The sequence below is a fragment of the Dromiciops gliroides genome, chromosome 3 (assembly GCF_019393635.1).
Source record: "Dromiciops gliroides isolate mDroGli1 chromosome 3, mDroGli1.pri, whole genome shotgun sequence".
In the NCBI taxonomy this organism is placed as follows: domain Eukaryota; kingdom Metazoa; phylum Chordata; class Mammalia; order Microbiotheria; family Microbiotheriidae; genus Dromiciops; species Dromiciops gliroides.
In genome coordinates, this window is record NC_057863.1 from 351,128,882 (window position 1) to 351,144,132 (window position 15,251).

The 15,251-nt window shown below is 44.4% G+C and overlaps 4 non-coding genes across 4 annotated transcripts; 1 reads left to right on the top strand and 3 right to left on the bottom strand.

The window, feature by feature from the left end:
* The first annotated feature begins 411 nt into the window (after positions 1-411).
* On the top strand, positions 412-575 carry LOC122752068. Its single transcript, XR_006355870.1, has one exon. It is a non-coding gene; the product is annotated as a U1 spliceosomal RNA (small nuclear RNA).
* Positions 576-7,464: 6,889 nt separating this feature from the next.
* LOC122752452 lies at positions 7,465-7,655 on the bottom strand. The gene has a single exon (XR_006356186.1). It is a non-coding gene; the product is annotated as a U2 spliceosomal RNA (small nuclear RNA).
* Positions 7,656-12,090: 4,435 nt separating this feature from the next.
* LOC122752031 lies at positions 12,091-12,254 on the bottom strand. Its single transcript, XR_006355837.1, has one exon. It is a non-coding gene; the product is annotated as a U1 spliceosomal RNA (small nuclear RNA).
* A 2,585-nt stretch (positions 12,255-14,839) lies between these two features.
* Positions 14,840-15,033, bottom strand: LOC122752025. The gene has a single exon (XR_006355831.1). It is a non-coding gene; the product is annotated as a U2 spliceosomal RNA (small nuclear RNA).
* Positions 15,034-15,251: the final 218 nt, after the last annotated feature.

Below are 15,251 nucleotides of genomic sequence, written 5' to 3' on the forward strand. Positions count from 1 at the left end.
CAAGAGTGAAACGAATCTGCCTCGGTCCCATCGAGATAAGGAAATGCCAAATACTGCAGAGGTAGCTCAGGTCCTGGTCCACGTAGTAAGTTGCTTTGAATGTTAGCCTTGAATGATGTCTGTCTTCCGGATGCCGGGCGAGAAACGTCACAAGAGGGCAGGCAATATTCAGATGAGGAGTGTTTGGGTGCCGTTTTCTCCGATGAGTTGGTTACTTCCTCTGGAAAATAAAGATTTGAGTGTCGGAGGATCCTGGCGACGTTTGCATGTTGCTCGGTTTGCAATGCTTTGAGATTCCCGTGTTTTGCGTGGCTGTATCTTGCTGTGTGGGATGTCGAAGTGTTGTGTTAGTGACCGTATCTGTAATGTGTGTGTGCGTCGATGGCGTGGGCGTGCATGGCGTCGCAAAGCATACTTACCTGGCAGGGGTGATTCCATGATCACGAAGGTGGTTTCCCCAGGGCGAGGCTTATCCATTGCACTCCGGATGGGCTGACCCCTGCGATTTCCCCAAATGCGGGAAACTCGACTGCATAATTTGTGGTAGTGGGGGACTGCGTTCGCGCTCTCCCCTGGTTTCTTGTGTCTCAAAAGTAGTTTTTATTTGAGTAGCTTCTAGGTGAGAAGGGCTGTTAAGCTTTGGGTCTAATTTTCCTCTGAACTTCGGTTTCTGGGGCGGTATTATGTTGGTTTTCCCGGTTTCGCTTTTGCGTCCTCAGGCTGTGATTCTGTAATTCTTTAACTCACATGTAGTAGATTCTGTTAATAGCTCGACTTTGTCTCTTTCTCTTTTCCCCCTTTAAATCGTAGTTACCGGTTAAGTGCTTTACATTCATTCAGTCTCTTTTCTCTAACCCCAAAATCCACTGCTGCTCCCTCCACTCAACAGTTTTAAACAACTTAGTTACATGATGTAAAAATCATGCTTTATCACCTGGGCCCTGTATCATTTGACTCAAACCTACTTCACGCTTTTCTCATACCGTTTCCTTTCCAAGAAGTTGTTTGGGTTTTGGTTTTGATTTGGTTTTGTTTTGTTTTGGTTTGGTTTGGTTTGTTGGCCACATCCTTGCCCCTTGACTCCACCTCGACCTTATTTTTATCCTGCTTTTTTTTTTTTTTGATCTTTGGAAGATCTTTGCCAGAAGCTTGTTCTGAGCTCTTCCCCCACTCCCCTTCTCTAACGAGAGTGATCCTGACGCTTCCAATTTCTTTTAGCTCTCTCTAATGTCGTTCTCCCTTGAATTCTGGCTTTCCTTGTCTTTTCCCCTTGCCCTCTCCACCTCTTTTTGACTTTCATTATGCTTCCTAGAATGTGGAGGATGTATCCTTGTTAGGGGGTTTTCAACAGTAACTACATGAAGAAAAAAAGACAATGGTAAAAGAGTAAGAGCTAATTGTCTGAGAACTGCATGCAATACCACTACTTGATCGATTTCCCTGATTAGGGGAAAAAAAGAAAACATGTTGTAGAATATATTATAGCAGCTCTCTGTGGTGGCAAAGAATTGGAAACTGCAGGGATTCCCATCAATTGGGGAATGGCTGAATAAGTTGAGGTATATGATTGTGATAGAATACTATAAGAAATGATGAACAGTGATTTTAGAAAAACATGTAAAGACTTGCACAAAATAATGAAGAGCAAAATGAGCAGAAACAAAAGAACGATGTATACAGTAACAACAATATTGTGTCAAGAATGACTGAAAAGGGGGCAGCTAGGTGGGCAGTGGATAAAGCACTGGCCCTGGATTCAGGAGGACCTGAGTTCAAATCCAGCCTCAGACACTTTCTGTGTGATCCTGGGCAAGTGACTTAACCTCACATTGCCCCCCCCCCAAAAAAAAAAAACCAACAAGAACACCTGTGAACGATTAAGTATTGAGTATTATAAATACTCAAATCAACTACAAAAAACCCATGAAGAAATATGCTATCCACATTTAGAAAAAGGACTGATAAATAGGATTATGTGTAATATGGTTTTACATTCATACATACATATGTAAAATATATACATATGCAGTTTAAGTGACATGCCCAAGGTCACACTGCTTTTGAATTTAGGTAATGACTCCAAGCCCAGACAACCTCACTTACAGTGTCAGCACCTAAGAATGTCTTTGTGAAGGGGCTAGAAGATTGTGTGGGCCAAGACGTCCTCTTTCTTGTCGTACATCTTATGGTCCATTCTTATCTTAGTCAAAGCCCAAATGATTCTTTCCAAAGTGAATTTAATCATAGGCTCTGTGGGCAACCCTGCATTGTACAGCAACAGCCAGAGGAAAACATTGTTTTAAATAAAAGTCATATTGTCCTAGTACAGTCTCCCGAGGATCTCAATTGTTTCAGAGCCAACCAATAATTTTGTGTGGCACTGATCCAAATGCTTCAGTCAGATTTTACCAAGCCTTTCCATAATTGTCATCTATGGAGCACATCTCTGATAACTGAAGATACCAAAACTTTATATTCACAGCCACCATCAATTTGCATAAAATCCTCCTGGGAACCACTGATCAAATGCTGTTTAAAAAAAAACAACAACAACAAAAACCCTTCCTTTGCCTTCCATACTTGGCCTGGACTTAGGGAAAAGCAAAACACAACAAAATGATGGGTTTCCTAAGGAAATTGGTCTCCATCTGGTGGGTAAGTTCTTTTTACAATATTTTTGAAATTGATTTTTAGGGATATCTTTTCTCATTACATCACCTATTTAACTCCATGTGTGTATGTATATGAATACATACTTAGCTTGTCCTGGTCCCCTTCCCATATGGCTATCTCATATAGCAAAGAATAAAAAGGGGGGGGGGGAAACACCTGAATGAAGTTAACTACCATAAGGGGGAAAGCTGACTGTTTGTGTATGTGGGTGTTTGTTCCACACCTATTGCCACCCTCCACCCCAGACTTTTGCTTTTGTTTTGGTTTTTGTTTTTTTGTGGGGCAAGGGGGGTTAAGTGACTTGCCCAGGGTCACACAGCTAGTAAGTGTCAAGTGTGTGAGGTCGGATTTGAACTCAGGTACTCCTGACTCCAGGGCCGGTGCTTTATCTACTTCGCCACCTAGCTGCCCCCTCTACCCCAGACTTTTGTAAAAAAGTTGGGTGATCTGTTTTCTCAGTTCTCTTCCTTGGCACCAAACTTTCTCATCACCATTCAGCAGCTTTCAGTTGTGACTGCTTTGTTCTTGCCCCTATAACAAGTTTTGCTACATGTATTTTGGTTTATATGCCAACTTTCCTTCTGTCTGACCTCCTTGAGCAGAAAGTTTTTTGGATCAAAAGGTATCGATATCTTAAGTCATTTTTAGAAGCCTAATTCCAAGAGCATGGTACCTAAGAGAGAACTCATTATTTGACAAGAATTGTTGGAAAAATTAGAAAGCAGTCAGATAGAAGTTAGGTTGAGGTGAACATCCTAACCCCAGATGCCAGGATAGTCACAGAATGCATAGCAGAATCGAATATTAAATATTAAATATTTTTTAAAATTAAAAATGAGAAGAGAGCCTGATCGGGTGGCTTTTAAAGTTATGGCTAGGGGGTGTTAAGATGAATGTATGGACCATCTGGATTTGATGGAGCTGCCTTATTATCCAAAAGTATTTTATGAAACCCTGGATTAATAGGAGCAAAATGCCCCTTGACGAACTCCAAAATGAACAAGCTATAAGTCCCTTCCTGGTGACTTCTTTCCCTGGGATAGTAAGGGCCTGTCTTGTGGGGGCATCTGGGCATCCTCATCCTTGCCAATCTCCTTTTTGGAATCATGTAATCTTATCATAGTGGTTCTGTATTTCCTCCATACTTGTTATAACTGAAATGGTTAAAGCTGCTTTGTATTACATCCATTCTTGTTATAGCATTTGCTTTGGGGTTGATTTGCATCACGCTAATGAAATTGTAACTGGTGAGCAAAGAAACCTTATATACCCTTAGAAAGAGGGAGTCTTCCTTTGATTACAGTAAATTAAAAAGCTTTTGTACAGAGTGATCTCCCAAACTCATGACACGATCGCTCCAAAAAACATCCAAATAATGCCCGGAGCAGCAAAACTCACAGAAGAATATGCTGAAATCATCTTCTAACCAAGAACGGCTTGGAAGGTCAGAAGGAGGGAGCTGCTGTGCTAATACAGGAGTCGAGCCCAACCCCAGGAAGGCCTCACCAGAGAAGGAGACCCCCAGAGCCTCTGAATCAGCTGAAGTGCCAGTGTTGTCTGGAACTAAGCTCACAGTCTGGTGAGTGGGCTGAGCCCTGGGCAGGGGGGAGACTACAGGGGTCTATGCTGGCGCTAAGGCAGAACTTGAATTTTACACCCCTGCTGAGAACCAGGAGGTAGGCTTGAGTAGCAGTGGCCCAGGTGGGGGAGGGGCACAGGCTCGTTGGAGCTAACAACCACAACACACAAAGCTGGTTGATTAGCAAGTTGGTCTGGGGTCATCTAAGGACCAGGGAACAGGCTGGGCGAGTGAAGAACCTGATTCTCCTTAAAAAAACAAACCAAAAAAGTTTTTGTACAAACAGAAGCAATGCAACCAAAATTAGAAGGGAGGCAGAAAACTAGGAAACAATTTTTAGAGCCAGAATTTCTGATAAAGGCCTCATTTCTAAAATATAGCGAGAACTAAATCAAATTTATAAGAATCCAAGTCATTCCCCAATTGAGAAATGGTCAAAGGGTATGAACAGGCAGTTTTCTGATGGAGAAGTCAAAGCTATCTATTGCCATAGGAAAAAATGCTCTAAATCACTATTGATCAGAGAAACGCAAATCAAAACAACTTTGAGGTACCACCTGACACCTATCAGATTGGCTAATACGACAAAAAGGGAAAATAATAAATGTCGGAGAAGCTGTGGAAAAATTGGAACACCGATGCATTGTTGGTGGAGCTGTGAAGCAATCCAACCATTCTGGAGAACAATTTGGAACTAGGCCCAAAGGGCTATGGGACTGTTCGTACCCCTTGACCCACTGGTACCACTGCTGGGTCTGTATCCCAAAGAGACCATAGAAAATGGCAAAGGACCCACGTGTACAAAAATATTTATAGCAGCTCTCTTTGTGGTGGCAAAGAATTGGAAATCCAGGGAATGCCCATCAGTAACGGAATGGCTAAACAAGTTGTGGTATATGAATGTAATGGAATACTATTGTGCTGTAAGAAACGATTAGCAGGAGGAGTTTAGAGAAACCTGGAAGGACTTATAAGAACTGATGCTGACTGAGAGGAACAGAACCAGGAAAACATTGTACACAGTAACAGCAACATTGTGTGATGAACAATGGGGATAGACTTGGCTCTTCTCAGCAGTGCAACAATCCAAAACAGTTTCAGAGAACTCATGACAGAAAATATTCCCAACATCCAGAAAAAAATAACTGTGGATTATGGATGCAGATTGAATCATACTGTTTCTACTTTTGGACTGTTTTTTTCATTTGAGGTTTTTCCTTTGTGCTCTGATTCTTCTTTCACAAGATGACTAATGTAGAAATATGTTTGATGTGACTGTACATATACAACTAATATCAGAGTGCTTTCTGTCTTAGGGAGGAGGGAGGGAAGGGAAGGGGAGAGAAAAGAAAAATTTGCAACTAAAAATCCAGTGTAAACAAATGTTGAAAACGATCCTTATATGCAATATGTAACTGGAAAATAATAAAAGAAAATAAAAAAGAAAGAGAGAGTCTTTGAGATCCTTTTTTTTGGAAGGGGTCTCCACATGATTCATGCTTTCTTGTTCTTGGGACAAAGAAACTGGTACTATATTTTTCCTGTCTGTGTCTGATCTGGTTTTTCCTGTTGGAGACATTATATTCTCTGATCTGTTCCTCCCCTATCCCCCACCCCACAGGAGGACAGATATGGAAACCGTAGGAGACATTTTAAAATTAATTTCTCTGATCTGTTTATTTATTTTTTTGTAGGAGACAGGCAAAACGAACCCCATTTTTGACAGAAGTGAATTGCAGTCAAGCAAGGGATAAAGGTGGAATGATAATAGTAGACACTTTGAATTACATGAAACTAAAAAGGCTTTTTAATAAATGACTCTCAGAAAATTTAACTACTAAACACATGAAAGATTGTCCCAACCAAATCACTAAGGGAGGAAATGCAAATCTTCTTACCTTACTCCAAAATTAAAATAGTATTAGAAAGGTGCAAAAAGAAAGAAAGAAGGAAGGAAGGAAGGAAGGAAGGAAGGAAGGAAAGAAAGAAAGAAAGAAAGAAAGAAAGAAAGAAAGAAAGAAAGAAAGAAAGAAAGAAAGAAAGAAAGAAAGAAAGAAAGAAAGAAAGAAAGAAAGAAAATTTAAAATTTAAAATTTAAAATAAAAAAAAAAAAAGAAAGGTTCCACCTTTCTGGCACATTTGTACTTATGACTTGTCTTCAGTATATGTTCCCTCTGACCTTCCTTGGAACTCAGCATGAACTACAGGAGAACGGGTTTTCCGTGGTCTCCTCCTCTCTAGATGGAAGGAGGGGAGCGGACAGCACCCGAGGAGGCCTCTTCCTGGGCAGGGTCGTCCTGGAGCATCCACAGCAACCAGAACGATGTCGCTGATGCAGATGACGCACCTAAACTGAACAATCAAGGGTTTCGGGGCAAGAAGATCTTTTCGTTCAACAATGGTAAGGAAAAGCAGCACTTTTAAAAGTAATTCTCTTTGGAGATCACGGCGTTCAGAAGAGGTAGGTGGTACAGCGGCTAGAGCGCTAGGCCTGGAGTCAGGAAGGCCCGAGTTGAAATCTGCCCTCAGACACTTAGTAGGTGTGTGACTCTGGGCAAGTCACTTAGCCCTCTTTGCCTTGGTTTCCTGATCTGTAACGTGAGCTGGAGAAGGAAATGGCAAACCGCTCTAGTACCTTTGCCATGAAAACCCCAAATGGAGGTCATAAAAAAATCAGACACAAATGAAAATGACCGAACAACAACGCGGCATGACATACTCTCCCTTGCCCAGGCCTATCAGTCAATCGGTGTCTGTGGTACAAGTGTGAGTCACCAATTTCAGTGAGTTTTCCACTGATATCTGATAAAGTGCAGGTAGTCCCCAGAAGAGAAGTGCGAACATGAGATGAACGGGCGTTTCATTAGCAAAGAGCACCCTGCTGGTGATCCATTAAGATAATTGGCAAGCTGACCCAGCGGTAGACGGTGTCTCTTTGCTGCTCTTGATTGTCTCCGAAAGAAATCAAGGGGAGAAGTGACTCAAACGTAGGAATTTACAGAATTTCACCCCCTAGCGAACTGTGATAGTTGGTGGTAGAGCTGGTAGGTGCAGTTAAAAAGTCAAGCAAAGAAACACCTCACCTAACCCCAGAGTTTCTTCACTTCACGCAAGCTCGCCCGAAGACACAAGAAAGAGCCCCGCCGTGAGAAAACGCCAAAACTAAGAAAAGCACACTACCTTATTTTTGTGAACCAGAAAATTTCCCCGAAGGGAGGTGCACCGTTCCCGGAAGTACTGCAATACCGGGTCGATGCGTGGAGTGGACGGAGCAAGCTCCTATTCCATCTCCCTGCTCCAAAAATCCATTTAATATATTGTCCTCGGATAGAGGACGTATCAGATATTAAACTGATAAGAACAGATACTACACTTGATCTTAGCCAAAAGGCCGAGAAGCGATAAAGGACCCTCCGCCCACTCCCCCCACCCCTAAGCAGCAGCGACCTTTTACACACGCGGCGACCAACACGGCGTTCGCCAACACCCGCCCGCCCCTCGTACCTCCCACACCCGAGAATACAGCGCGGCCGCCAGACACACGCCTCCACACAACCAGAAGGCCGCCCCCAAAACACACCAGAAAACGGACCTTGACCAAAGTTGTGCACTTCCTTCGCACAAGAAGCCACTCTCCCGGCACCCAGAAAACCTTGCCTACTTGGAAACTGATCATTTGCATGCCCCTCCTCACTTCCGCACCAAGCCGACCAATGGTTTCCCTCTAGGGGGCGGGAACAAGCAGAAACTGCCCTCAGAGCAGAGAGCCCGGCCGGGGGCCGCTGCAGCGGGTCGGGAAGCTTCTTCTACAAACCTTTGAGCTTCCCTTCCCGACACTCCCCCTCTTCCCCTCACCTGGCAGGAAGGGGAACCGGCGCTTCACAGGCACCCTGTGTTGCCGGCTTCAGGGGTGCCCTTCTCCCCTGCCTACCGGTAGCAAAAACGATCCGCAGAATGGGTTCGGCGAAACCTGAAAGCAGCGGGTCTTAAACCAAAGTCCATAATCGAGCCGCATGGAAAAGATGCCAACTGCACACACACTCAGCAATCTCCAGCAAGAGCTGAATGCAGAGAAAACCTGAACAAACCATGAGGATTCTGACAAGGCATCTCAGGCAAAATTGTGGCAGTGCCACTGAGGAATAATTCTTTTATATATGGCGATCTGAGGCCATAAAAGCTAAACAGATGACAGATCCATAAGGCAAACAAGGGTTAAGAGCTTGCCCAGGCACGCCGGGGTCGAGCAGTGGGTGAGGATCTTGTGTCTGAGGCCAGATTTGGGCTTGGGCCCTCCTGGGTCCAGGGCGGGTGCTTTGTCTACTGTGTCACCTAGCTGTCCCATGATGACATCTTTAGGGTAAAATCGAGGGGGGAGAGGGTTGCACTGCGGGACGGGGAAGAGGACGCGTAGAATGGGGGTGAAATCTCACTTGAAAGAAGCAGAAATTAAAACAACTCTGAGATAGCACCTGACACCTATCTGATTGCCTAATATGACAAAAAAGGAAAATAATAAATGTTGGAGAAGCTGTGGAAAATTTGGAACACTAATGCATTGTTGGTGGAGCTGTGGAACTTGATCCAACCATTCTGGAGAGCAATTTGGAATTATGCCCAAAGGGCGGGCTATAAAGCTGTGCATACCCTTTGACCCAGCAATACCACTATTGGGTCTTTTCCCCAAAGAGATCATCAAAAAAGGAAAAGGACCCACATGTACAAAAATATTTAGAGGTGCTCTTTTTGTGGTGACAACGAATTGGAAATTGAGGGGCTGCCCGTGCATTGGGGAATGGCTGAACAAATTGTGGTATACCAATGTAATGGAATTCTATTGGGTTGGGTTTGGGGTGGGGGGGCTGGGGTTGGTTTTTTGTTTGTTTTGGTGAGGCAATTGGGGTTAAGTGACTTGCCCAGGGTCACACAGCTAGTAAGTGTCAAGTGTCTGAATCCCGATTTGAACTCGGGTCCTTCTGAATCCAGGGCCAGTGCTCTATCCACTGCACCACCTAGCTGCCCCTGGAATTCTATTGTGCTGTAAGAAATGATGAACAGGTCGATTTCAGGGAAACCTGTGTAAGGATTGGAATGACGCCACCTGCTGGAGACTTACTGTAGAAAAGCTCCGCCATGGGGTGAAGGCCTCTGAGGGCAAGCCATGTGGTCAAGGTCCTTAGGGTCAGGAAGTGACGTTTCTTGGTGGGTACTGTCTATCAAGGCTACCAGCCAATCAACTTGAGGAGCCTCCCATTTCTGGGAGGGGGACATGAAGCAGGAAGGGACGCCGGGGCGGAGGGGTTCTGTCTCTTTTTGGTTCCTGACCTCACCATGGTGGGTCCGATGATAGGCTCTCTTAGAAATAGTTAGATTTTTACCTTTCTCTCTGATCCTAATGCTCTCTAATAAATACTTAAATACACTTGCTAAAGCTTATGATTTGTTGGTGGCCACTCATTAGATTTTGGATAGTATAGCCAGAATTTTAGCCCCTTACACCTGGAAGGACTTGCATGAACTGATGATGAGTGAGATGAGCAGAACCAGGAGAACGTTGTACACAGTATCAACAACATGGTGTGTTGATCAACTGTGATAGACTTGATTCTTCTCAGCAATACAAGGGTACAAGATAGTTCCAAAGGACTCCCAGTTATACTCAATTCAAATTAGTTCATAATCCCTTGGATATATCATCATTTATTACAATTGCAACTGTACCTTATTAACTTAAAATTTTTCAGCTCTTCCACAATGAGGTAAGAGTAATCAACTCCCGGGTTGTCATTCATTCATTCATGAAAAACTATCCCTCCCCTAAAGCCTGGTAAAAATTTTGTTCATTAAGTTTAACCTTCCTAGCCCCCCCCCCCCTTAAAACACGAAAGAGCATGAAAAGTTGTGTTTTTTTTAAATAAAAATATTTTATTATTACATGTAGAAATAGTTTTCAACATTTTTTTATATAAGATTTCCAATCTCAAATTTTTCTCCCTCCCCCCCTCCCCTAGAGAGCAGACAATCTGATATAGGTTATATATACCTAATAACATTAAACATATTTCTGCATTAGTCATGTTATCCAAGGCTTTCTGAGAAAAAGACCAGAAATGAACAGAAAATTTGATCTCCAAATACAAGACTCTAGAGAAATGTTATGGGGGAAAAATTGGGGGGGGGAATGGGGTTAGGGTTAAGGGTTAGGGTAGGGGTTGGGGTTCTTAGGAATTCCTCTTTAAAGAATTACACCCTCTTGCACACAAAAGTAGTTAGAATAAGATGGTAGTTTATTTAGGGGCAAGGGAGGGGAAGCGAAACCATGAAAGAAATCCTTGGACTTCTCATGGGGAGATAGATAGGTATGGAACAAAGCAGGTGGCTCTGAGGTACCAGTCTCCTCGATCAGGAGACTGGCAGGTACTTTTATAGAAGACTGATGGGAGGAGGGGGGAGACCATTTGACTGTCGAAAATTCCTTTAGTGAGGGAGGACCATCCCCCACTGGTGGTGGCTAGAGGAATTGGGTGAGGAGTGGCTACGGATCTCTCTTCAGGACAGAAAGGTCGCAGCCACACCCAAATTTATCACCCCAGGGGTAAGGGAGATCAGAATGAAGGGTGGAGGTCCGGAAGCGAGCTCAGTCCAAACTGGTTCCGCTTATCTCTCTAGGCTTATCTGTCCTCTGGTTTAGTTTCTCAAGGAGAAGATTCCTTGATGTATCCCAGAGAACTTCTGGGGTGCTCTGCACCCTCAACAAATATAAAGAGGTAATCAAAGGGGGAGAAAACGGTTGTTCAATGATGTTAAACTGCTTGAGTCCATATGAGGGAGGATAATACTTTTAACTCTTGAGATCTGTATCTCTGTAAAGGTATTGTTATTAAATCAACTTTGACGTGATGATATAAAGAAACTTAAGGGGCAGAATAAAAGAAGACTAGGGGGGAGGAGAGGAAGGGAGAGGTGGAATGGGGTTAATTATATCATAGGAAGAGGCACAAAAAGAACCCATTACAACAGAGGGAAAGAAGGGAGGGGTGGACATTGTTTGCAACCTTATTCTCATCAGACTTGGTTCAGGGAGGGAATAAAATACACTCCCATTTGTATAAAGAAACTTAGCTTACTCTGTAAGGAAACAAAAGGGGAAGGGGGAAAAGGGTGGCATTGATAGAAGGGAGGGCACGAGTGAGGGAAAAGGGGGCAAGGAAAAGAAGGGCAGCTGATAAAAGGGAGGGCAGATTGAGGGAGGCAGTGGTCAGAAGAAAACACTGGTCAAGTGGAATAGGGGGGAAGAAGGGGGGAAAGGAGTACAAAGGGGAAAAGAAGATGGAGAGAAATAAACAGTTAATAATTTTAACTGTAGGGGGCAGCTAGGTGGCGTAGTGGATAGAGCACCGGCCCTGGAGTCAGGAGGACCGGAGTTCAAATCCGGTCTCGGACACTTAACACTTACTAGCTGTGTGACCCTGGGCAGGTCACTTAACCCCAATTGCCTCACTTAAAAAAAAAAAATGAAGTACCATCAATATTAAATACGTGTGCGCCAAGTGGCATAGCATCCAAATTCATAGAGGGAAAAGTTAAATGAGTTACAAGAGGAAATAGTAATACGGTACTAGTGGGGGAATTCAGATATTCCTAGTCACAAAACTAACAAAAAAGAAGCGAAGGAGCTGAATACACTACGGACGTCGGGAGGAAACTGAGTAAGAATAGGAAGAAAAGTGCCCTTCCCCCCCGTACGTATTACGTCTTCACGTAACATCTCAAAAAACCGCACATCGCAAAGCTTTTTCCGTACACGGAACTACAGCTATTGTTAGGACAGCAAAAGTCAGGGGAGAGCGCGAACGCAGTCCCCCACTACCACAAATTATGCAGTCGAGTTTCCCGCATTTGGGGAAATCGCAGGGGTCAGCCCATCCGGAGTGCAATGGATAAGCCTCGCCCTGGGAAAACCACCTTCGTGATCATGGAATCACCCCTGCCAGGTAAGTATGCTTTGCAACGCCATGCACGCCCATTCCCTCGACACACACACACTCCACACTCATGCTCACTTTCGTGGCACTTCCGCGCTCGAGGACCGCACCACAACACGCGACAGACACACAAGTTACACACAACTCAGCGCTTCAAACGGCTCCACTTGGGTAGCCTTCTCTGATCGTCCCTCAAAAATCTCTGTTTTCCAGACGGAGAAAACCCGACCAGAAGCCTCTTCATCTGCATACGCCCTGCCTCTTCCTGACGTCACCCACCAGGCCTGACTGAATGAAGACCGCCATCTAATGGCTGTTCAGAGGAACTTTTACATGGAAAGGAACGGAAAACCTGCTCAAGCCTCAGGCTTTTCCTCAGCCTAAGGCGATCAAACCACTTAGTTGCCCGCCTTTGGTTCTCCCCCCGCCCCCTCCTTCCCCTACATCCCCCCCGCCCCCGCCTCCTCCTCCTCCTGCTCCTCCTCCTTCCTTCTCCTTGTTCTGGCTTGTACGCGCCTGGCAGAACTCACGCCTCCACCGGAGTCTGGCCCCTTACTGCGTTAGCCTCTCTCCTGCCGATCCAGGCCGGCTCCAATACCACCTCTCTCAGAGAGTTTTGTCCAACCTCCCCGGCCCGGGAGACGGGCGCTCGAGGACCGCACCCCGGCGAGACCTTGGTGGCGCGGTCACTTACAGGTCTCAGGTTCTTGGGGCTCTTCAGAGGCCAAGTTTACTTTGGCAGGTCTTTAGTAGTATAACAGACCCTTCCTGTGATGCTTCCCCTGGACAGCTGCCTCCCACGCCTGGGATGAGAAGCAGCAAATTCCTGGCCCTTTCACCGTATGGCGAGGGCGATCTTTAAGGTTTTCTGGTCCCTCTCATTTCACATTTCGGGAAAATGAGGTACATTTCAGATACTTGGATGCAAGGGGCCGCCGGGTAAATAAATTCCTGACGGTTTGTCTTCGGCGCCATGCGCTGCTCCAAGCGCCTTGCTAGTTAAAAGCAGAAGGTTTTCAAGTATGTTAAGGTCGTCCCTGAGTCCATCTAATTCACCTTGTTCTTGAAAAAGGGACCCCTTCGAATAATAACGACTGACCCTGGTATAGAGGGAGATGGGGAAATGGTTTCACTGGTATGCCCCCTGTGCCCACTTTCCAGCCTCTGGCTGAGAGGATAATGCTAGAGTTAAATTCCTCACCTCTCCTTTCCTCATTCACACTTCCCTGCTCCTTATTAATTAATGTAGGAAATATCCTCACTTTTCTGGTCTTATAGATAATAATAAACTTTACCATTGGTATCATACTGCAACTTTGTCTCAAATGATATCTAAGTTTGAACCTGGAGAGACTCAGGGCCTTTGAATAGTGAGTGGATACCACCCCTCTCTCTCTGCTGACCATTTCAGGCATAGAAACCACATAGTATAATAGGCGGGCAGAGGACTAGGGGGCAGCGGAGAGCACAGAAGCGTCAGCACAGGGTACAGGTTGGAGAAAGCAAAGATGAGAACAGAAAGGCTGGAGCACTAAGAGATGGGGGAAGGAGAAAAAGCTAAGAGCAAGAAGGGACGGAGGCCAATACAGAGCAGGGAGGCTTTTTCAGTGAGGGGAACGCTAGAAGAAGGTCCATTGGTACGCAGGAGGAGGCTAAAAAAGTTCCAGACGCAGCAGGTGGAAAGAGACGTGCCAGAACGCAGTCAGGTTGTACATTTTATTTCCCTGTATTTTAATGTTTAAATTGTATCTCAGGGACAGCTAGGTGGTGCAGTGGATAAAGCACCGGCCCTGGATTCAGGAGTATCTGAGTTCAAATCCGGTCTCAGACACTTGACACTTACTAGCTGTGTGACCCTGGGCAAGTGACTTAACCCCCATTGCCCCCTCCCCCACAAAAAATTGTATCTCATAAATAAACCCTGTGCTGTTAAAATGGAAGAGGCTTCTTAATCTTTTGCTTATCAATTTTGGGAGTGGAGCAGTGTGGTGGAACTTTATAAAGACCCATATTAAATTAATAGCAGTCAGATAACCAGTCAACAGTCCCAGATTAAATACCTCAGTTAGATTAGCCCTCCCCCCAGATTAGGCCAGTAAATCAAAATATTTCTACATTTGAATGGCGACACAGATGGGATTTATGGCCCAATTATAATTTTTCTAAATTTATAATTTTTCATATAAGTTTTGGTATATAATTTTTCCAGATTAGATTAGATATAATAATAATTTTTTACAGTACTGTTGAGAAGGACTCAAGCCTTTTTGCCTCCTCCATCAACTGCATGCTCTAAATCATTCAGGCCTTTCAGGTGTAGAGCAAGACCCTCTGGCTGTGGATAGGGAAAAACTATGTGGCTCACAGTATTAGTGAGGAAATGGTGAGAGAGATGCCCGGAAGTCCACTGAAGCACATCATTTCACCTTATGAATCACCTGTTGGATACCTATGCTTATAACCAGGGGCAGCAAGTTCACAACCCTTCCCCCTCACTCCTAGAAGAGAGAAGTTACTGTTTTTCATAATGGGAAAATCAGAGCTTCTGAAAGATATGCTTGCTGAAAACCAGATCTATTAAACAGACAATTTATTCCCTGGGGGGAGGTGCACTATTTCCAGAAGTCCTGTAATACTGGGGTTGATGTATGGAATGGACAGAGCAAACTCTCCTTATGTCTCCTTGTTCCAAAACTCCCTTTAATATATTGTCTTCCCATAGAAGACTTATCTGATACTAATCTGTTAAGAACAGATATAGAGACTTTATACAATTAATTCATATTTTAAAGAAATATCTGAGGCAGCTAGGTGGCACAGTGGATAAAGCACTGGCCCTGGAGTCAGGAGTACCTGAGTTCAAATCCGGCCTCAGACACTTAACACTTACTAGCTGTGTGACCCTGGGCAAATCACTTAACCCCAATTGGCTCACTAAAAAACCCCAAAAAACAAAAAAAGAATCCAACTATCAGCACATTTTAATAATGCCAATCAGAAATTTTCATCCTAAA